Source organism: Schistocerca serialis, chromosome 6 (genome assembly GCF_023864345.2).
Source record: "Schistocerca serialis cubense isolate TAMUIC-IGC-003099 chromosome 6, iqSchSeri2.2, whole genome shotgun sequence".
In the NCBI taxonomy this organism is placed as follows: domain Eukaryota; kingdom Metazoa; phylum Arthropoda; class Insecta; order Orthoptera; family Acrididae; genus Schistocerca; species Schistocerca serialis.
Genome location: NC_064643.1, coordinates 237,754,886 through 237,779,803, shown reverse-complemented (window position 1 = coordinate 237,779,803; position 24,918 = coordinate 237,754,886).

The following is a 24,918-nucleotide window of genomic DNA, read 5'->3' as shown; positions in this document are numbered from 1 at the left end:
ATGGGGATGTATTTAGAAAGAAAACAGCGTTGTAGAAAGGAAACATTCTGACAAAGAACGTCTAGTTTCCCAAGTTGACTGGCGATAAAGAAAACGTGAGATTGGAAGAACTCATTGTGATCTGGAAAAACTTATAACGGTAGTTACATAAATGTTTTGAAGACACTGGCCTGTCATATTTTCTTATTTTCTTTCTTGCTTCTGTGTGCATCTACATCGTCTAAGTGTTTAATAAAAGATACATTGTCCGTTGTAAGCTGTACTGTGCCTTATTACAATCATGTTAAAGAATCGTTATAATGAATGTACACTGTTTAATAAGAAGTGTCTGCAAATCAAGGTTATACCAAGATGCTTGATAATGGATCAGGCCGAAATTAGTAACAACACGATTTTAGTAAAGTGAAAGTTAGCCTACACCGGACAATGTATTCATTTATGAACCACTTAGAGGCTGTGGATCCCCACAGAAGAAAAATCTTCATGCCTCTGCCTAGTGCGGCATGGGATAACATCAGTAAATACCAATGTATTTGAATTAAGATGTTAAAAGTGAATGAATTTACACGGTTTAACAACAAGTGTCTGCAATACTAGGTGTTACCAAGGAGCTTGATAATTTATCGTGGTCGAAATTAGCTAACAACAACAATAACGTTGCAATAGAAGGCTACAACGGACAATGTATTCTTTTATTAGATCTCGTATCTGTTTGCAAACTGTTTTAGGGACCGTTTGCCATTTCAGTTGGAAGCACCCCTGTGCACGTGCTGACGTACCTACAGGCAATCCCCGTTTTAAAAACAAATACCTTTAACATTAAAATTGCCTACTGCATTTACATTGCTTCCCTCAGATAGAGTTTCCACGTCTCCATAATGAGGTTGCAGAATGACTATAATATTGCGATCAATACATATTTATGAAAGACGTCTTTTTCGACTGTGACATGAAATAACTACCGATTACGTGGCAACTTGTTTGCGAGAACCTATCAAACTGTCAGCGTCTCTCCGTATGCCGACAGCTTGTAACATGGAAAAAAAGTATTTATGTCTCCAGCGAGTCGGAATAATTGAATGAAACTGAAAATTTGTTTTGTTTGTGACCTGTGTTGTTGAGAAATGTGAAACATAAAACCAAGCTGTAAGCAGCGCGACTGTGCGGCCTTTCAAATGTGCGGCATTCGCCATTTCTGCCTCTTCCATCTCTTTGTGTAACACAGTGTAGCCTGGCGGTGGGGTCAACGGGTCAGCAGACTTGTGAGCTGAGTTCTTGATCATCTGTGACCTACAGGATAACGTACCTAGGAACACCGAGCGATGTAGCGCAGTGGTTAGCACACTGGACTCGCATTCAGGAGGATAACGGTTAAAACTCGCGTTTGGGCATCCTGATTCAAGCGCTCCATGATTTCCCTAAATCGTTAGAGGCAAACGCTGAGATGGCTCTTTTGAAAGGGTACAGCCTACTTACTTCCCCATTCTCTCCTAATCCAATGGGACCAATGACCTTGCTGTCTGGTCGCCTCCTGCAAACCCAGAAACCAACCTAGGGACATATTATGGGTTTTGGTCAGTACTTCTGTCTCGTCATTGATTTTAGGGTGACATGAAGGAATGCCTACAGCAGGCTGCCATTAGAAGTTTCCAGTGTTTCTACAATTTTCATTGTTTTTGGATATTGGGCTGTGCTTTGTGTAGCATTTGTAAATATTTCGAGTTTTACACACTTAAATGCTGACAAACACTTGAGAGGAATTTGGAATATAGTGTTAATTCTTCACTTACAGAATTTTGAGGAGACTAAAATGTTACTTAAGTTTAGATATATTTAAATTAAAATATATCAGTAATGGCTGCCGAAGATGTCCAGCCTAAAAAGTCACCTTCATTCTGTCAACGGCATTGTGAAAGAGCGCGGAGGAGCGGACAGACCTTCAGGGCACTCTCTTCCCCTTTTGGGTAAGAAATTGCCTCTAAAGGCGGAAGAATCAGCGATGATCAACGACTTGGTGATGCAGAACACAATGGAAACCACGCCATTAAAGACACATAAACTGTATCCACAGAACATGTGGCCTGTAATAGATAAGTATCGTGTTGATCTCTCCATTGGCAAAAGATTCAAGATTAGTCCCCCTTTAGGATCACTGGACTGCCAAGCGGGAGGTGACCAAGATTGAATAACCAACGCAAGGATAGTGTTCTACGAGTCTGGGCGTGGAATGTCAGCGAAGGTAGAAAATTTGAAAAGAGGAATGCTAAGGGCCAATCTAGGTATGGCGAGGGTCAGTGAAGTGAAATGGGAAGCAGACAAGGATTTCTGGTAAGATAAGTATCGAGTAATATCAACAGCAGCAGCATATGGTGCAACGGGAATAGGATTCGCTATGAATAGGAAGGTAGCACGGAGATTGAGACACTGTGAACAGTTCAGTGACAGGGTTGCTCTCGTCATACTCGGCAGCAAACCAACACCGACAACGATATTGCAGGTATACACGCCGGCGTCGCATGCCGAAAGATGTAGAGACAGAGGAAGTATATGAGGATACTGAACGGCTAGTTCAGTACACAAAGGGAAATTAAAATCTAATAGTTATTTGGACTGGAAGGCGGTTGTACAGGAAGGAGTAGAAGAAAAGGTTATGGGAGAATATAGGCTTAGGACAAGGAATGAGAGAGGATAAAGACTAACTGAGTTCTGTAACATACTTTAGCAAATAATAGCGAATTATCTGTTCAAGTACCAACAGAGGAGGAGGTAATCTTGGAAAAGGCCGGGAGGTATGGAAAGATTTCAGTTACATTACATCACGGTCAGACAGATTCCGAAATCCGATACTGGATTGTAAGGCGTACCTAGGAGCAGATATAGATTCAGATCACAATGTAGTAGTGATTAAAGAGACTAGTCAGGACAAATCAATATGCAAGGAAGTGGAATTCAGACGTACTAAGGAGTGAAGAGACACTCTTAAAGTTCTCCAACGCTATAGATACTGCGATAAGGGATAGATCAGTTGAGTTGATGAGCAATGGATATTAAATAAGGCAAACACAGAAGTTGGAAAGAAATCACATGTACAAAGAAGTTAACTACGAAGACATCATGGGTAACACAAGAAATACTTCAGTTGATCAATGATAATAGGAAGGAAAAAAAGTCTTCAGGAAAATTCAGGAATACATCATCAAGTTGCTTAGGAATGAAGTAAATAGTAAGTGCCGAGAATATAGAGCGAAATCACTGCAGAGAAAGAATGAAGAAATCGAAGAAGAAATAATTGTCGGAAAGACAAAAATGGAAACAATGGTCAGGGAAGTTAAATATAGGATGGTAACATTAATAGTACTGTGGGAATTCCACTATTAAATGCAGCCGGCCGGGGTGGCCGAGCGGTTCTAGGTGCTATAGTCTGGAACCGCGCGACCGCGACGGTCGCAGGTTCGAATCCCGCCTCGGGCATGGATGTGTGTGATGTCCTTAGGTTAGTTAGGTTTAAGTAGTTCTAAGTTCTATGGGACCGATGACCTCAGAAGTTAAGTCCCACAGTGCTCAGAGCCATTTGTTAAATGCAGATGGGATAGGTGGAAGGACTATCTGAGGTAGAAGACTCGTCTGATGTGATACAAGAAGGAACAGGAGTCAACGTAGAAGAGATAGGGGATCCAGTACTAGATTCAGAAATTTAAAAGATCTTTGGAATTCTTAAGGTCAAATAAGGCAGAAGTAATAGAAAACATTCCATCAGAAATTCTTCATCTTGGTTTGTAAAATATATGACTCTGGAGAAATACCATCTCAAACTATCATCCGCCAAATTCCGAAAATTGCAAGAGCTGAAAATTGCAAAATTATGGCACAACTTAGATGAGGTTAACTTGTCATGCATCCAAGCTGCTGAGAAGAATAGCATGTAGAAGAATGGAAAAGAATATTGCGGATGTGTTACGTGATGATCAGTTTGGCTTTAGGAGAGGTAAAGGCACCAGTGAGGCAGTTTTGACGTTACGTTGACATTGGAAACAAGACTGAGGGGGGGAATCAAGATGTGTTCATAGGGTTAGTCGATCTGGAAAAAGAGTTCAGTGATGTTAAATGGTGCAAATAGTTTCTAATTCTGATGAAAATAGGTGTAAGCTGATGGGAGAGATGGGTAATATATAATATGTACAATAGCCAAGAGGGAATAATAAGACTTAAACACTAAGAACGAAGTTCTGGGAATAAAAAGAGTGTAAGACAGGGATGTAGTCGTTCGCCCCTATAGTTCAGTCTCTACATCAAAGAAGCAACGATGGAAACGTATGATAAGTTTAAGAGTGGTATTAAAATTCACGGCGAAAGTAATAAAAAAATGGCTCTGAGCACTATGGGACTAAACTTCTAAGGTCATCAGTCCCCTAGAACTTAGAACTACTTAAACCTAACTAACCTAAGGACATAACACACATCCAAGCCCGAGGCAGGATTCGAACATGCGACCGCAGCGGTCGCGCGGTTCCAGACTGTAGCGCCTAGAACCGCTCGTCCACCCAGGCCGGCGCGAAAGTAATCAATGATAAGAACCGCTGACGACATTGTGGAAACGTATGATAAGTTTAACAGTGGTATTAAAATTCAAGGCGAAAGTAATCAATGAGAAGAATCGCTTACGACATTGCTACCTTCAGAGATAGCGAAAAAGAATTATAGGATCTACTGAATGAAATGAACACGCTGATTAACACAGGGCGTGGATTGATAGTAAATCGAAGAAAATGAGAAGCAGCAGAAATAAGAACAGCGAAAAACTTGACACCAGGCTTGATGGTACGAAGTAGATGAATTTAAGGAATTCTGCCACCTAGTTAACAAAATATCCCACGATGGACGGAGTCAGGAGGACATCAGAAGTCGACTAGAATCCGCAGAAAGGAAGAAATTTCTGTGAATGTACGTTTGGAGCACAGTATTATTTTGTAGTGAAACATGTTGGGAAAACCGGAAAAGAAGAGAATCGAAGCACATGAAACTGGTACTACAGAAGAACGTTGAAAATCAGGTGGACCGATAAGGTAAGGAATAAGGAGGTTCTCCGCAGAATCGTCGACTAAAGGAATATATGGATAAACGTAATGAGAAGAAGGAAGATAATGTTAGGTATGTCTTAAGACATCAAGGAATAACTTCCAAGATGGTAGAGGGAGTTTTAGAGTGTAGGAACTATAGAGGAAAACAGAGACTGAAATTCATCCAGCAAATAATTGAGGTCGTAGGTCGCAAGTGCTACTCTGACATGAAGAGGTTGGCGCAGGAGAAGAATTCGTGGCAGGCCACAGAGGACTGATATCGGTCATGCACTCCCTTGTACCCTGAAACTACAGAAGGCAATACTTGCAAACGTACTGAGTCTTTAATGTCTTAACATCTTCATATATATGGAAAACAGATATTTGTGTTTGTTTCTCATAGCTTCTGCTTCAAACTGTATTCAACTTATAACTGTGTTCTGATAATGCTTCAGCTTAATCTGATTTCACTTCATGATTATTGGTAAGTAGTACAGTAATGATGTAACATACCGACGATTAAGTAAAATCATGACAAAATTATCCATATTGCAACACTTTTAAATTAAAATGGAATATTTGTTCCTAGGTACATCATCATGTTGTACCTTAGCTCATATTTTCACACTTGGAAGATACGTTAATTATTCGGAATATTTTTTGTAATTTCACAAAAAAGATCGCAGTTCAGAAATCATGGATGCTATCATTTCGAAATGGGATTAGAAAACGTATTAAGCTTCTGTTACAGAGCTGGCTAGTCTGAGAAATGTACCAAGAGACACTCGCCCCAACTGTTATTTTTTGCGTCAAGTTCAGTTTCTTTCAATGTGACAATTCGTGAAGATTCCTGTGTTTACTACGCACTTCACAGCCAAATGTACTCTCTGTATTAGATGCCTTTTCCATATTGAGTCATCGTTAAGAAATCTAGGTTTCAGTCATGGTGATACTTTTTCAACATATTTGGCTGCAACAAGTCATGGTTTTGATACAGAAAATATTGTCTGGAGACTTCTCCGGAGATCATGCTTGTGCAGCTACAGCAGTGTACCCCTACATTTGCATTGCATTTACATCCGCATCTATATTGTACAAACCACTGTGAACTATATAGCAGAGAGTACGTCCTATTCTATCACTAGTAGAGCTTTTTCCCATTAAATCGAGTGCGGGCCGCAGGAAGAATATTGCTTAGGTGCATATGCGCGGTGATAGACGGTTGATTCTATTTCTAGTCTTCTAACGTATTACTTGTTGCTGAAATATTGAAAATTTTTACAAGGGGTTATTTTACTCCTGTCTCGAAGTGTCTGCCAGCTGAGGTTCCTCAGCGTGTCTGTGACTGTCTCTTGTGGGGTCAAACAAAGACGTGACCATTCTGGCTACCTATTTTTATGGAGTATCAACAGCCCCGTTATTCCTGCTTGATATAGGTCCCAAAGGCTTGAGTAAAATTCGGTAATGAGTCGCTCGAGAGTTTCGTAAGTTATCTCTTTCGTGGATTCACAGTATTTTTCCACTATCCCACCCATGAACCATAGTGTTTACCTATGCTTAAGAGTACGTGATGATTCGTTTTCATGTTCCTCCTAACTGTTCCATTCTAGTATTTGTGCGCGTTGATTAATTACATGTCACTGGCCATTGTGGCCGAGTGGTTCTAGGCGCTCCAGTCCGGAACCGCGCTGCTGCTGCGGTCGCAGGTTCGAATCCTCCCTCGAGTATGGATGTGTGTGATGTCCTTAGGTTAGTTAGGTTTACGTACTTCTAAGTCTAGGGGACTGATGACCTCAGGTGTTAAGCCCCATATTGGTTAGAGCCATTTGAATCACTTTAATTACATGTCTGACACACTGACATTGCTTACTACGGTCTTACGTTTTGAGCAGACCATACTGTTTCATTTCTGAACAACGAAAGCCTTTTGTCAGTGTTTACAACACTTTTAAATCGTGTGAAGATCTGACGGGACGTGAATGTTGCATTTGTGAGACAACACTTCATTATAGGCTACTGCATAATGTAAAAATTTCCTCCGATACTAATAATATTGTCTTGCATGTTACTAATGCGTAACACAATTCTCTGGATCTCGCTGAAGTTACTTTTGCATCTGTCGATGACTCTCTATGCTAGATATTGCTACAACCTACCTATAAAGAAGTCCTCAATCCAGTAAAAATTTGTGCTTTCCGAAAGTCTATAAATATTGTAACAATCGGAGATCCTGCATCCATGACTTTCAGGATGTCGTGGGAGGAAAGGGCATGTTGACATTCGAATGGTCAATATTTTATGCAACGTTCGCACTCAGGAGGTGTTTTTAGGATGTCGTGGGAGGAAAGTGCGTGTTGATATTCGATGGTCGATATTTCATGCAACGTTAGCACGCAGAAGGTGGTGTTTTCAACACACATCTTCTCAGTTTGAACGCCAGATGGTCGTGAAAGATAATGTACTGCAGTTTTGTGAATGACTCCTACTGTCTGTCTTGTAGAAGGAAGGGCGACCGCTGAACATACGTTTCCGTTGCAGGGACCCTCAATACAAAGGCTAGTTGTTAAAAAGAGGTAGCTGCTTAAATTACAAAGCGGTTTCAATAAGTAGCGCAAGACATTTTGCTCTCGGAATTCCTGTTGTAAATATGTGGAACCTATTGTGGGATATCTAGGAATGTTCCCGCTTCAGCCTCTGTGGTTTCATGAAGTTGCGATAGGTGGCGGCGCTATACGTAGTCCTCAGGTTAACGTCTGTAGAGGAGGTTTCTAAGCAGAGAGCTGCCATTGAGTTTATTTTGGCAAAAAAACAGAACATCACTGATGTTTGCAGGCGCTTGCAGAAAGTGTACGGAAACACGGCAGTGAACAAAAGCATGGTGAATCGGTGGGCGAGGCTTCTGTCACCGTAACAAGTTCACGCAAACCTGCCCGATCTCCCGCTTGGCGACCGCCCGCACACAGTTCTGACTCTTGCAGTGTTGAAACGTGCGGACAGTCTCATTCGACGTGCTGTATGAATCACAATCAAACACTTTGCTGCACAATTGCACGTGTCTGGTGATAGTTGTTTTGTTTGATGATCTCCCTCGTGGTGTACTCTGCTGCCTGCCGAAAACTGAAGAAACGGCTTCAACCTGTTGGTCGCCACAAAAATGCTAACGAACTTCCGTTTCTCCTTGACAATGGAAGGGATCAGACAAGTCTGTGCACCTGACAGGAGCTCGTTGGACGATTCTTCCTCAGCGACCGATCAGACCGGATCTCGCACGTTCCGCATTCCATCCGTTTGACTCTGTGAAGGATGCACTATGCTGGAAGCAGTACTTGGGGAAGTTATTGATTCAGCAGGACGCTTGCTCCGATGTCGATGATCGGTAGAGTGGTTCCAGAGGCTAGCATGAGACTCTCCTCCCCCCCCCCCCCTTTCAACCATCGCCACCAGTAAGGTGGCGCAAGTATGTCGCATTGGAGAATAGTATGTTTTGTATGAGTTCTAATTAAAGCCAAGAAAGGGAAAAATGTTTTGTCTTACTTATTTGAACGCACCTCCTAGCTTACACGTCACTTTAGCAAAATATTCTTCAAAAGTGAGGATAGTGCAGTAATAAATCTCTTATCGCCTCAATTTCCTTTCTGGAAGTGAGAGGAAAGTAAGTTATTCTGACCTATTAAGGACCTAAAATAATGTTAGTTATTTTGGTTCGGTGTGAAATTAATTACATAAACATTGTGTTCGGTAGTTCTCAGCATCCAAAGGAACGGTCTCTTCCGGTTGACGGCTCACAGTTACCCATGGCGGACGCTGCGACACAGCACGTGTTTTGGAGTCCTCGGCACGTCAGCTCGCGTGTGGCAGCCCCGGCTGCGTGACCGTGGGCGGGAGCATACGTTAGAGTGGCCTCAAAGCCCGCGGTGGGTTTTTCTGGTATTTCATCGCTTGGCGAGGCGGGCTCTAAAATATGCAAATGCGGCCGCCGCGGAGGGCAAGTTGACGTGGATGGCCGGTGCGGTCTGAGCGCTTACCGATCCGCCATCGTTACTAAACTGTTCCATAAAACTTTTACGAGGACTTCGCGAGGTTCAGCAGAGGTACTTACCAGCAGACAATGCTGTCTTTTCTCCGATGAATGTGGGGCACGTTCTTCCCCACGTATTTTTGGCAAGTTGTTTACAGAAGTGGAACTAGTTCTTGTCCATGAAATTTCCGTTGTCGTCCAAGTAAACGAGTGAGGCACGCCATTATTCATTGCCTGTCTCCTCAGCTTGTGGAGCTAACAAGTGCCCAATGAAACTTTAACATTACTTAGTTCGTTCACTTTCCTTTAGATAAAAGAATGTGCTATGTATGTACGCAAATACCTCATAAATATTAGTTATGAAGTTGCTCACGTTCGTCTGGAAGTTTCCGAAAATTATACTCCATGCAGCTATACCTAATACTACTTATAACGCCACAAGTAGGAGGCTTGGAAGAGCAGCGATGGAGGCCATCATTTGAGGTGTTACCGACCAGTGCGCTCCCAGTGAGTATAGATGTATAAAAGTAAAAATGGTGGCGCCGCATAATTGCCTGCCAGATAAATACTTTTGATCCACAGCTCATGTTGTACAACAGCTCATCGTCTGTCAAGTATACTGACGTGACAAACATCAGGGCATAGCAACATGCACATATACCGATGGCGGTGGTATCGTCTGCACAAGGCCAAAAGGGCAGTGCATTCTCGGGGCTGTCATTTGCGCTTAGTTGAGTCACGTGAAATGGATTTCGACGTGATTACGGTTGTACCATGGGAATTAACACACCTTGAAAGCGGAATGGCAGATAGAGCTAGACGAAAGGTACATTCCGTTTAGGAAATCGTAAGGGAATTCAATATTCCGCGATCCACAGTGTCAAGAATGTGCCGAGAATACCAAATTTCAGAAACTACCTCTCTCCGTAGACAATATAGTGACCAACAGCAATTGTGTTTCCGATGAGTTGTCGGTGACAACAGCCAAGCAACACTGCGTGAAATTACCGCATAAATGAACCTACATCTACAAGGATACTCTGCAAATCACATTCAAGTGCCTGGCAGAGGGTTCATCGAACCAACTTCCCAATTCTCTATTATTCCGATCTCATATAGCGCGCGGAAAGAATGAACACCTATATCTTTCGGTACGAGCTCTGATTTCCCTTATTTTATCGTGGTGATCGTTCCTCCCTATGTAGGTCGGTGTCAACAAAATATTTTCGCATTCGGAAGAGAAAGCTGATGATTGGAATTTCGTGAGAAGATTGCGTCGCAAGGAGAAACGCCTTTCTTTTAATGATTTCCAGCCCAAATGCTGTATCATTTCTGTGACACCCTCTCCCATATTTCACTACAATACAAAACGTGCTACCTTTCTTTGAACTTTTTCCTATCTAGCAAGGGTCCCACACCGCGCAGTAGTATTCTAAAAGAGGACGGACAAGCGTAGTGTAGGGAGTCTCCTTAGCAGATCTGTTACATTTTCTAATCTGTTACATTTTCTAAGCGCCCTGCCAATAAAACGCAACCTTTGGTTAGCCTTCCCCACAACATTTTCTATGTGTTCCTTCCAATTTAAGTTCTTCGTAATTGTAATACCGTTGAATATAAGGCTTTTGGATTAGACTGATTTACCGTGTAACCGAAGTTTAACGAGTTCCTTTTAGCACTCACGTGGATGACCTCACACTTTTCGTTATTTAGGGTCAACTGCCAATTTTTTGCACATTAAGATATCTTTTCTAAATCGTTTTACAGTTTGTTTTGACCTTCTGATGACTTTATGTGAGACATAATGTATCGGTTAGGACAGTGTGGCAAAATTTTGCGTTAATGGGATATGGCAGCGGACGACCGACCCAAGTGCCTTTGCTAACAGTACAACACGCCTGTAGCGCCTCTTCTGGGCTCGTGACCGCTGCGCTTGGGCCCCAGACGAATGGAAAACCGTGACCTGGTCAGCTGAGTTCTGATTTCAGCTGGTAAGAGCTCATGGAAGTTCTCGATTGTGGCGCAGACCCGACGAAGGCATGTACCCAAGTTGTCAAAAAGACACTGCAAGGTTGTGGTCATTCCATAATGTTGGGGTTGGTGTTTACCTGGAACGGACAGCGTCTTCTGGTCTAACTGAAACGATCATTTAGCGGAAATGATTATGTTCGGCTACTTGGAGACCATTTGCGGCCATTTCCAAACAACGATGGAATTTTCATGGATGAAAATGCACCGTATCACCGGGCCACAAATATTCGCAATCGGTGGATTGTTCGAATGAATGTTTAGGTCAACCAATATCGTCCGACACGAGTTCCATCGAACAGTTACTGCACAAATTCTTGCATCGACAACCCATTCGCAATTATGGAAGGCTTCAGAGGCAGCATGGCTCACTTTTTCTGCAGAGGATTCCCAGCGACTTGCTGAGTCCATGCCACGTCGAGATAGTGCAGTACGCCAGGCAAAAGAAAGTCCGACACGATGTTAGGAGGTACTCCATGACTTTTGTTACATCAGCGTAGTCACACTCATTTTACGAAAGTAGCGAACAGACCTTCATACTGTATGTTATGTGCACTTTCCATGCTACATAGAGCAGTATTTCCTGTGAGAAAGTAGAAAAAAAACGAAAATCTGTGACTATTAAATTACATATTCACGATTTTGCGCGACAAACATTTTCCAACACAGGATGTCTTGGCGGCGACCTTTGTTGGACAAGTTCAGCGGTTTAGGAAACCGCCGGGAAAGCTTGAAGGTTTAGGGAATGTTTGATCTTGAAAATCATATCGATGTCATTCTCGAAATGCCTTCCACTAAATGGACTTCTTTCTATCCGAGAAAAATGGAATTGGAAAATACGTGCCATGCCAACTCAGTACGGGGCAGAGGAGGAGGGAACAAATTTTATTATCCAAACAGGGTGATGTGTACAGAATGAGCTTGGATGTTGTCGGTCAGGGTGATGTGTACAGAATGGTGAGTTCAATGGAACCAAACTGCTGAGGTCATCGGTCCCTAGGCTTATACACTACTTAATCTAACTTAAACTAACTTACGCTAAGGACAACACACACACCCATTCCCGAGGGTGGACTCAAACCTCTGAGGGGGAGCCGGGCGAACCTTGGCAAGGCGCCTAAGACAGCGGGGCTACCCCGCCCGACTTACACAGAATGAGCTTGGATATTGTCGGACAGTTTCCTGCGTGCTTCACCTTGACATCCTCCGATAAGGTCCTCAGGAGACTGCGGTAGTACCTTCGTATTACGATTTGACACCTAAGAGCGTGAAGTGTTATTAACCCACCAAGGCAGTCCCAATTAACACCCCGCATCAACATACCCAACAATGGTAGTTTCTTTGCCGATTTCGGCTGTGGTCAATTCAGTAAAAAACGCAGCACATTATTTTAAAAAAAAGTTATGGCTGCTGTGGCTGTCAAATTTTATTGATGGGTGTGAATGGGCGATGTATGTGACGATGGTCCGTCAGAAAGTGGAGCCAGCCTAACGGCGCCCACACATAAAAGTAAAAGTGGTGTGTTCACAGCCACAGTTAGAGCAGGGAAAATAACATGTCCATATCCAAAAGCAGTAACAGTGACCAAAAGGCTGAGCAAACGCGGAAATGACAGCAAGGCCATCCATTTTGAGAATAACTTCTACCGAGGATGGACAATTTCAGAAATTAAGCAAGCTGTCATAAAACGGCGCTATGGGAGAAACACTCCCAGGAGCCCCTGAAAGATCAGTATACATAGTGTAACAGATATTTGTAATGGTACAGCGAGGACGTTGCACTGAACAATATAACAGTGTTAACGTCCCTTGGTGACTAATAATTATAACTGTTATAAGCTGTATATTTTTATGTTTCTTAGCACCTCCAAGCAAATGTGGCAAGAGCACTAACGCTTATTTTCCCCTGGGACGCCAAACGGTTAGTCTATTCTGACTGCCGTAGTCCACTTAGTGGTGCGGTTATGGCCGTATTGGTAACATTAGGTCGTAAAGCTTGTGATGAGTTTGTGGGAAGACAAACAACCAACGCACTGATGTTTCCACATATTGAAGCACCACATATACAAGTATCTCTACTTACAGCCGTTACCCGCTATATAACAGACTAGCGCGAAGAATGAAACTGGTAGTAAGATCCAGTGTAAGAGTGAGTGGCACTACACAGCGTTGAGTCTTCAGGAGGAGTACCGCAGTCAGGTCTGAGCAACACACTGTGTGACGCTTGTGAATGAAAACTCCAAGTAGTCTATACACATTCAACAAAGGACAACTGACTTTCTGGTAAGTATCCAGCAAGAGTTTTCTGCTTGTTAAAGAAATATTAGCAATACAGAGTTTTGTCCCTAAAAACAACGTGTAGTATTTGTTATTTCTCTATCAGACTATGAGGATGAGCAAGCAATGTCTCGCACTTGACTCCAATTGTGAATATGGTATCTATTTACGTCCAGCATACAAGATGCCAATAAGGCAGCAACTTGAAATGATTAAATATAGCCGGCCGAAGTGGCCGTGCGGTTAAAGGCGCTGCAGTCTGGAACCGCAAGACCGCTACGGTCGCAGGTTCGAATCCTGCCTCGGGCATGGATGTTTGTGATGTCCTTAGGTTAGTTAGGTTTAAGTAGTTCTAAGTTCTAGGGGACTAATGACCTCAGCAGTTGAGTCCCATAGTGCTCAGAGCCATTTGAACCATTTGATTAAATATAAAGTGTAAAAATCCCTCAGGGCTGCTGCCACACGTAAAAGATGTTATTATATGACTTGTGTGGTTGATTTGGAAATGGGCTGAGGAGGTTCGAAACTAGTCATCAGTTAATAAAGACAAACTTCTGTGCAGCTTTGACGGTTTTGTATAATTAGGTTGAATAAGCTATCTGAATGTATACAGTCCCAGCGAATAATACTTGCTATTTCCACTCTGTTAGGTTCTTCAGAGGAACAAGTTGTGTCTAACACTTGTCAGCAGTTGTGGTTAAGTTATTTGACTGTGTGCTTCCGGAACGAATTGGAAGCAGATAGCTCGTCTGAGGTAGCGAAAGGTAAGATGCAGGAAACAAGAGTTGCTGGAAATGATAACAGCAATTAGTGCTACGGGATGCTAGCTATTCTGAAAGGTGAACAGCCACTGTAAGACAGCTCTCCAATATAAGGTCAAAGAATTAGGAAAGTAAACCGGTTTTGAATTAGATTTAAGAGTTATTACACTCTCGTTCACTTCCTGTACATCTTCCGATAAAGCTATTGCCTTTGGCGTCCTGATTGTGCCATATTGGCCACAATTTCACCTAAGCTGGCGATAGTGCCTTGATTGTGCTATATTGGCCATAATTTCACTGAGGCTGGCGATAGGGCCTGTACCGGGATGTAATGCGACACACATTTAGCTGAATTGTGAATTCCTCACACCTCTTGAAGTACCTTATATGAAAATGGTTTTAACCCTTGATCTAAGCCAATTAACTGTTTGCCGCAACGAATACCTATAATCTGTGATTTTTTTTGGTAATATGTTACAATACAGCATCACCGGTCTACTGCGGTCGAACTGTGTTGGTGAAGCAGAAATTTATCCACAGGGCAGTGACTGCGTCACTGCAATTCACTTTGGAGGTGTGGCGGTGGGACTTGTAGTCCCTTACCACCCTCTGACAATGACAGTACTACATGAGTCAGGCAGAAAAATTTAGCCTAACGTGGGCAGGAATGATTGGAAAGTATTGGAAAGTATAGAATGGTGGCTAGTCCCGCCAAAGGATGCGTCCGCGGTGGGCGTGCCAGACCTATCGTTAGCCATGGTCGGAATCTGATTCCTCTAGGATGGTTAGTGGAACCGGATGTCGATCCCAGCGGGGTGGAAGTGTGGTCCTAACGTGGCGTATCCCATGGACAGTGTCCCGCAAGGCATCCACTTTGTCATAGAGCCGCCGCGCGTTGTTGCGTATGGTCGTCTTTAGGAGGACGATATCCGCTTCCTCGTGGAGAGTGACAATTCTCGTGAGTGGCGGGGCGTGCAGGCTCCACCTGAGCACCTTGTTCTGCAGGCGCTGCAATGTCCGCATTTTGGTGACACTAATCGTGTCCCATGCAGCAGATCCATACGTGAGGGCAGGCAGGATAAGTGTTCGGTAAATGCGGAGCTTGGTATGCAGGTTAAGTTCCCTACTGCGAAAGAACGGGTACAAAGCCCTGGTTAGCTTTTGCCCCTTGTTGGTGACATACTCCGCATGACAGTGGAAGAGCAACTTGTGGTCCATCTGGACCCCGAGATAGGTGGTTGTCGGGGACCAGGGCACCTGCACACCTGCAACCGAGATATTGCGGCGGAGGACAGGGCGCCGTTTCGTGAAGTAAACTGCCGTAGTTTTGGAGGCATTGAGAGCTATTTTGTCTGTCCGGCACCAGGTGATAGTGGCGTCCACCTGTCGCTGGATGTGGGCGACGACGGCGTCAGTAATGCGGCCAGTGGTGTATAGTGCTGTGTCGCCAGCGTATTGTGTAAGGTGGCACTCGGGGATGACCGGCATATCATTGACATAGATATTAAAAAGGATGGGAGATAGCACCGATCCTTGCGGAGTGCCTGCCGACAATTGGCGAATGCCAGAACGCATTCCCCGTTGAGCCACTAGGAAAGTCCTACCACGGAGGAAGTCATCCACGATCTTGACATAAATATCCGGTATAGGGGTCTGTGTCAGCATCTGGTGTACGAGGTTGTCTTGCCAGATCTTGTCGTAGGCGTTTTGCAAGTCCAGAAAAACGGAAGCTTTCGACTTAGCAGTGTTGAAGCCTTTGCTGATGTGTTCAGTGATCCGTAGGACCTGAAGTTCAGCAGAGAGGTGCGAAGTGAATCCAAACTGTTCGGGGCGGATCGTCCCAGCTGCCGCAAGAGGTTGGGAAAGTCGGTGAAGGATCACAGATTCAAGGACCTTCGCCATAGTGTTTAGGAGGCTGATGGGCCTGTTGTTGGTGGGGACTGTAGGGTCCTTGAACCTCTTGGGGATCGCAATAAGCTTGGCTTGTTTCCACTGAGGGGGGAAACGGCCAGATGTGAGACAACAGTTTAAAATCTTGGTGAACAAGATGAGTGCTAAGCGGGGAAGGTGGCAAAGATGTTCATTTAAAATTCCGTCCAATCCAGGGGCGGACCGGCCACGTTTCCGTCGAAGGATGCGCTGAATTTCTGCCCTGGACGTAAGAAGGAGAGCAGACTGGGGTGGGCGATTGCGGAAAGCAGCAACAGCTGTCAGGACTTCATGTTCTTCCTGTAGTTCGTTCGGAGAAAGGTCCTGGACCAGAGGGCGGTTTTGGGCCTCGAACGCATCTGCCAGCGTTTCCACAATTTGCAGGGTATCATATGACAAGCCCGCTGCTGTGCGAATAGGATGGGCAGTCGCTGGCTTAGAACGCTGCAGGGTGCGAATGACAGCCCAGTCAGGTTTTTGGTTGAGTAGGAAAGTGGACATCCTATCCTTCCACTGTTCAGTCCTCCATTCGGCGAGCCGGTAACTGAATTCGCATTGGAGGCGTCTCGTTTGGCGTTTGTCCTGAGGGTCACGAAACTGCTTCCACCTCCGGCGGCAGCGGTTCTTTTGCACCTTCAGCTCTTGTACCAAAGGCGGCAAGTCGTCCTGGGGTGTTAAATTTCGAGGTGCAGTGGAGGTGGAGAGTTTCACTGCTTTCTGTATTTTGGCGGTAAGGTAATCCACAGCACGGACTATATTGGCCGGTGTTGTCAAATCGAGGTCGTGTCGAGTGGTGTTATTAAGTACCCTGGCAAACGTTTCCAATTGGTGAGGGTCGCAGTGGAACGAACATCAAATGAAAGGGCAGCATTGGTGAGGTGCAAGAGTACTGGCTTATGGTCAGAGGCCAGTTCGTGGAGAACTTACAGTGAAAACTGAGCGATGATGTTTTTGAAAATGGCTACATCCAGAACGTCTGGCTGGCAGTTAGTATGGACTGAGATATGGGTAGGTTCGTGGAGGCCATAGACTGATAGTGCTAAAGTATCCTCCAGGTCAAGGAGGAGCCGGCCTTTGGGGTTAGACACACGAGAATGCCAAGCTGGGTGCTTGGCATTGAGATCTGCCCTAATGATGAGCCTGTCGAAGGATGACTATGTGCGGAGGTCTGCTTCCAGCAGTGGCTTGTTTGTGCTCAAATACGCTGCTGCAAAGGTAATGGCACCAAGGCGTATGGAGTAGGTAACTGCTGTGGCCTCTATGTGTTCCATTGGCTGGAGAGTCTCTTGGGTATGGACACGAGCTTTGTTGAGGAATACAGCTGTGCCTCCACCACGGCGATCGAGGCGGTCAGAGCGGTAACACACCATGTTGCGAAGGCAGAAATCGCCTGCCGGTTTGAGGTGTGTTTCTGTGACCAGTAACATCCACACGATAGTCATGGAGGAAGGTGTTCAATTCCGTCTTCATACATTTTATGCCACTGACATTAAAAATGCAAGTGACAAGATCCCGAGGGGGCTGGTGGTGGTGTGGAGGTCCATTCGCCTTTACAACAATATTTGACTAAGCCCTTCCGCTAGGGAGATGACCTTGGAGAGCCCATCCTCCGACTGACGGATTTTTTGGCCAGTGTCACGAATAACAGCCCGGATATGGGGTTTCGTGAAAAAGGAGATAACCTGGAGGATTTCGCGCATGTCCGCCCGAAAGGACGCATTAGTCTCCACCACTGGGGGAGGGTCCCGGGTTGTCTGCTTGCCCCTACGGCGCGCAGGTGCAGGTGTAGTTGTAGGTGGAGTGGGGGTAGGGGCAGAGGGCTGAGATAGAGCCACAGATGGACTGGAGGGAGCTGCAGCTGGCTCCTGTAGTTGGTGAGCTGTGGGAGCTGTCTCGGGAGACAGACAATGAGGAGGAGACCGGGCTGCAGCAGCAAAGGATGTCGTGGGAGTCTGGGCAGGAAGGGGCACAGGAGCCACCAAACCATCTGGTGCCTGAGTGGCTGGTACCAGACTGGCTGCTGAGGACAGTGCACCAGGCTGACCCCGCAAAACAGGATAGTTGGTCATGTCCCGTAGCGGTGGGGGAGGTCGATTTGTTCTTGGTTTCTTTTTGGGCGGACGAGAAGACTTCAGTGCCTTCTGGTAAACAGGGCACCCCCTCCAGGATGCCATGTGGTGGGGATCGTGCGTCGTTCCCAAGCATCTGCCACAGGTAGGTTTCTCCAAAGCAGGGAGTGTGCAGTTCTCCACTAAATGTGGGCCAGCACACTTAACACACCGCCACGGCAGGCAGCAGTAATTCCCAGTATGTCGTAAACGTTGGCATTTGCGACAGATGGCTGGCCCATTGCGGCCCTCGTACGATTCAATCCGGAATTTCGTGTACAGAAGATACCGGATTTGGTAAATCCGCTCTATGACCTGCCTCTGGGAAACGGAGACGACGTGGGTAGGGCATGGGATAAATGCCCTGGTCTCAGGATTCCTCTTGCTATACTGGTGGACCAAAGGATCTTCGAAATCGAGGCGAAGCAGTTCCTCCTTGACCTCCTCTGCCGTAACCTCTGGTGGCAAGTCCTTGATGACGATTTTGGTGCGGCGATTACCCGACGTCTGGTGGGAAAAGTAAGGCATCGCCTTTGATTTTACGAAATCGAGAATGGTAAGATAGTCGTCCCTATTGTCAAGGAGGTATTTCAGATGATCTTTTTGGTAAACAGCTCTCAATTGGCCGACAATGAGCCGCTGGAGCTCAGTGCTCAGTTTCGTATAATTATTGACATTATGTACTACAATGGGGGGTATCATCTCTTTCTTCAGAGGCCTTGACGGGATCTCTTGAGAGGGAGGGTCGGGAGCATTTGCCATTTCCTCATCCACAGGACCATCCGGTGCGGCGTCCCCCGGCAGGGGGGTATCGGAACACGATCCGCTGCCACCACAGCCCGCGTGGGCGGAGGGGCGTCTGGAGCGACGGCCAGAGGACTTTTCGACTGGGTCAGGGTGTCCTGAGGACTCGTCACAGTGGCGGGACGGCGTAGAAAGAGGTGCAGGTACAGCCGGGTGGTGGTCAGACAGAGCCGATGTGTTCGCCGCCTCACTACGAGAAAGTTCGATTACTAGGCGGTCAGGTGAATCGTCGGACGACGACGACGACGCGGATGAATGGACCCTGACACACGACGGTAGACAACCTTCATGATGATCGGTTTCAGTGCCGGTGGTGTCCACGGGTGATTTGTGGCGGTTGGCGCGATTCAAGCGATCCTTCACCCGTTGCGGGGTGGGCGGAGCATTGTGCGTGATTGGAGGCCGGGACGAGCGGCGTTTCGGACGAAGTTCTCCCCGAAGGGCGCCGGTGCAAGAGTCGGAGGGTCGTAAAGGCTGCTCCGCGAACTTCTCCATAGTGGACACGGGGCTGCCTGACATGGCCGGGGGCCCGGCACGAGAAGACAAACACTCACCAGTAGCTTCCCAGCTGTTCTGTGGTAATAACTACTAAAACATCAACGCTGAAATAGCAGGTATACCAACGCTGTTAAAGGGCTGCAAATAAATACAACGATACAACATAGTAAAGCACTCGTATTAGATAACCTGCGAAATTTTTTTTTAATTTTTTTTTTTAAGTTTTAGACGTGAAGTATTGTCCCTACTAAATGTAGCATAATTGCTATATTCCGGCTGCGAGTACCAGCGATGATGTGCTACCATAATTGAGACGACAACGCTCTATGCAGTGACAACAACGCTCTTTACTGTGGAAACAAGAAAAACGTCTACCTTTTGTTGTAATTGTGGTAGATAAGTAATGCCGATTGGACATTGTGTTTTTTTGAGGTCAGATGAGTTTGGATGTAGAAGTACTTTTGAAGTGCGCAGGAGATACAACTTACAATCGCAGTTATCAAGAATAAAAAAATTTCTCTTATGAAAAAGAAGGTATCGTTTACGAACTTTTATTCGATGTGTATCCACGGACCTTCATAAAAACTATTAGCATGTTTAGAAATACAGTGCATAGTAATTTCTTCGCTAATTAACAATGCTGGGCGAATTTGCTGCTATCACGATCCGAACAACGTGCAATATTTCGTAGCCGTCAGCCTGCACGTTCAAGACGTTCCCTAAGCGACTAGTTTCTTAGTCAACAGATAACATAATGCCACTGTTGTTCAACCTTCTTCGTTGGTTGGTTTCAAATAGGGTGGCAAGGGACCAATCTGTGAGATGATCAGTCCCTTGTTTCCGGTAAAATAATAACACAGGGGAAAGAAGAAAAGAAAGGAGACGTACAGCACAATAACAGGAGAAAGGAGGAACCAGAAGAACGACAGAAGGACAACCAACACTACTATGGACAAAACAGGAAAAGAAAACAGAGAGAGATGCAAGAGACAGGTAGAAGGGGTAAAAGCAAGAGAGCAGACGACCGTGACTGGCGGACCGCGAGAATAAAAACGAATAGCCAGCCACTCTGCGACACATTAAAACATCCACCCTAAAAGCGTTAGAGTGCAGAACACAGAGGGACGAAGGACCTGCACTAAAACGTATATGGAATGATAAAACTCACCGTTACGTATAAAAAATAAAACTAAATTAGCCGATGAGGCGTTTTCAGCTAAAATTAATGGCAAGAAGTCCGATAACTGAAGAGTCCGTCGCAGGGCAGCCAAAGAAGGACAGCTCATCAAAATATGGGTCACTGTCAGCTGGGCGCCGCATCGACATCGAGGTGGGTCATCACGGCGCAGGAGGTAGCCGTGTGTCACTCAAGCATGGCCAATGAGGAGCCGGCAGACAACCACAGAGTCCCTGCGAGAGGCCCGCATGGAGGACTGCTACACATTCATAGTCTCCTTAATAGCACGCGGTTGTACGTGCTGAGGTTATGCCGTTTCGTCTCCCTAAGCCGCGAATCCTTGTAACTTAGTACTGAACACCGGTCATTTGCAGAGAAGCCGATATGGATAAGCGGTTTGCGCGTAATCTGTTTGGACAGCCTGTCGGCAAGTTCGTTGCCCAGGATTCCGACGTGACCTGGGGTCCAGACACCCACCACTGAACGACCGGACCGTTCCAGGTCATAGATGGACTCCTGGTTGGTCGCTACCAAAGGATGACGGGGTAGCACTTGTCGGTAGCTTGTAGGCTGCTCAAGGAGTCAGTACACAGAAGAAACGAGTCCACAGGGCATGAACGGATGTGCTCAAGAGCACGAGGTATAGCCACCAGCTAGGCAGTGAAAACACTGCAGCCATCGGGCAAGGAATGCTGTTCAGTGTGTCCTCCATGGACATACGCGAAGCCGACGTGATCATCAGCCATTGATCCGTGGGTGTAAACCACTTTGTGGCCTCCGTACATGTCAAGAATCAAAAAGAAGTGACAGCAGAGAGCCACTAGCCACTGGGTTAACTGAGTCCCTAGGGCCACGTGATAGGTCCAGGCAAAACCGCGGCCTAGGTGTACACCATGGAGGTGTACGTGAATGGACCTCATGTACTGGTGGTAAAGGCAAGGACTCTAAGCGAAGCCGCGGCCTAGGTGTACACCATGGAGGTGTACCTGAATGGACCTCAAGTATAGGTGGTAAAGGCAAGGACTCCTGTTCGGAAAGAAGGGATCGGATATAAACTGCAATTGGAAGCCCTGACCTGGCCACCAATGCGAGAGATGAACCGCCGTGAGTGGAGCAGGAGACTGTCATTCGGATACGCAGGAGAACTACGAACGTGTGCAACGCAACTGGCCAGCAGTTGTGGATGCCAAACCTGCCTTGGAGGGACTCCGGCCTCCGGAAGGACGCTGGTCACCGGATTCGTCTGAAATGCTCCTGTCACTAGGGGAACGCCGCACTGGTGCACTGGGTCGAGTAAACGCAACGCTGAGGGCGCCAACAGAAGTGCATAACAAACGACTTTGCTGCTGAAAACTGGAAACCGTGGGCTAGAAGCCATGACTGTGCCTTGTGGATGGCTCCCCGTAGGCGTCACTCAGCAACACGAGTACTGGTGGAGAAGTACGAAATGCAGAAGGCGTCTGCATACAGAGAAGGTGAGACAGACGGCCCTACAGCTGCTGCTAGACTATTAATGACCACTAAAAATACACACTCAATACAGAGTCGTGTGGGACTCCATTCTCCTTGATATGGGGAGGAACTGTGGGAGGCACCAACTTGGACACGGAAAGTACGAAGCGACAGGAAATTTTGGATAAAAATTGGGATCGGGCTTCGGAGACCCCACTTGTATAATGTGGCAAGGATATGATGTCGCCAGGTGGTGTCATATGCTTTTCATAAATCAAAAAAGACAGCAACAGGTGTTGGCGTCTGGAAAAGGCCGTTCGGATGGCATATTCGAGGGACACAAGATTATCAGTGATCGACCCTGGTAGAAGCCGCCCTGACATGGAGCCAGTAGGCCACGCGACTACAGGACCCAGCCCAACTGCCGACACACCATACGTTCCAGCAGTTTACAGAGAACGTCGGTGAGACTGATGGGCCTATAACAATCCACATCAAGCTGGTTTTTACCGGGTTTCAGCACCGGAATGATAGTGCTCTCCCGCCATTGCGATGGAAATACGCCATTGCACCAGATCTGATTGAAGTTGACGAGGAGATGTCGCTTGTAGCCAAATGAGAGGTGTTTAATCACCTGAATTTGGATCCGAACTGACCCAGAAGCCATGTCAGGGCAATGAGCAAGGACACTGAGGAGCTCCCACTCTGTAAATGGGACGTTATAGGATTCACTGTGGCATGTAGTGAACGAGAAGATTTCACTTCCAGCCGCCGTTTGAGAGTGTGAAAGGCTGGGGGGTAATTCTCCAACGCAGAGGCTCGAGCATAGTTCTCAGCAAAGTGCTCAGCCATCACGTTTTCGCCTGTAGATAATACGCCATTTATGTTAACACTGGGAACATCTGTTTGCGCCTGGTAACCGAAAACACGTTTGGTCTTTGTCCACACTTGGGAAGGTGACGTATGGCACCCAATGGTAGAGACATATCTCCTGTAACACTCCTGCTCCGACGTTTGATAAGACAGCGAACGCGAGCACAGAGCCATCTAAAGGCTATGAGGTGCTCTAGGGAAGGGTCCCGCTTATGTCGCTGTAGAGCTCGCAGACGCTCGTTAATTGCTTCAGCGACTTCCCGGCGACCACCAAGGGACTGCCTTTCACCGGAGGCACTATAAAAAGCGAGATATCGTGTTTTCTCCCACAGAAACGATTGTTGTAGTCCTCAGCGGATGCCAGAATCTCCAACTCATCCACAGACGCAAAACTTGCAGGTAGTGATGGTGTTGGTGGCACCGCGTTTACCTTGGTCTTGGGGACATTCTCTTTGGATTTCTCTCGCTGCTCCTTGGGTATCCCAGGCTGGGAGAATTTCACTGATTCAGTCTCCAGGACTGAGAATGAGCGTGAAGCCCTATGACCAGCTACTTTTGCGCTCTTCAGCCACTGGTGGGTCTTCTTTCCCACTAGCAGAAACCTGGGAAGGGAGTAACCCAATGGAGCCCTTCCTAGTGAGATGAGCCAAAGAAGGCTTACACCTCTCCAGCTCAGAAGTGGGGACTGATATCCCTGATGGTTAGGGGGTGTGGCATTGATCCCGAAGGAGGTGGTGTGGGAGCAATAGGGAGGGAAATGCCCCCCCCACCATCAAGGGGGCAGATGTAGTCCTCTGGTTCTGAGAGGTGACAGGAATGCGAGGAACTGATGGGGCGACAACTGTTGGCAGTGTAAGATGAGGTCATAGGCACAGGATGTAGGCACTCAAATTTCCTCTTAGCCTCAGTATAGGTCAGTCAGTCCAGGGCCTTATATTCCATGATTTTACTCTCTCTCTCTGTAAAATCCTGCAGTCTGGCGAGCAAGGTGAATGAAGCTCTCCGCAGTTGACACAGCTCGGAGGCCGGGAACATGGAGTATTGGGATATGATGGACATCCACAATGTCGACTTGTGACTGCAGGAAGACATAGGACCAAACTTCCAGCACTTAAAGCACAGCATCGGGGGAGGGATATATGGCTTGATATCAAAAAATGGTTCAAATGGCTCTGAGCACTATGGGACTCAACTGCTGTGGTCATAAGTCCTCTAGAACTTAGAAATACTTCAACCTAACTAACCTAAGGACATCACACACATTCATGCCCGAAGCAGGATTCGAATCTGCGACCGTAGCGGTCGTGCGGTTCCAGACTGTAGGGCCTTTAACCGCTCGGCCAGCTTGATATCACAGTGGTAGACCATCACCTTGACCTTCTCGTGCAAATGGCTCACCCTCGAAGGCCAAGATGAAGGCTGGTGGCAACTTGAATATCCCTCGGACCCTAATGGACGCGCCAGACGAAATGAACGTCTTACCGCTCTAAATTGGCGCGCAGTTGGTCGTCAGACTGAAAAAGAAGGTCCCTGTGGAATATAATACCCTTGACCATATTTAAGCTGTTATGGGGCATGATGGTAACAGAACTATCCCCCAACTTGTCCCAAGCGAGTAATGCCTATGACTGACACAGAGCGCATTTTAGACAAGCCCTCCACCTCCCTAAACTTGTCCTCCAAATGATCCACAAAAACCTGAGGCTTCATGAACATGAAAGATTCCCCATAAACTCTCGTACATACGAGGCGTCGGGGCGAATAAACTTCACTGCCATCCATAGCCTGGCGTTCCTCCCATGGTGTGGCCAGGGAGGGGAACGATTTGGGGTCATATTTCTCAGCACTGAAATTAGACTTTGATCACATAGAGGCTGCTAGCAGTGGACCACCAGCAACAGATGACGTACTACGCTTCATGGCGTGTCATCCGCCCTGAT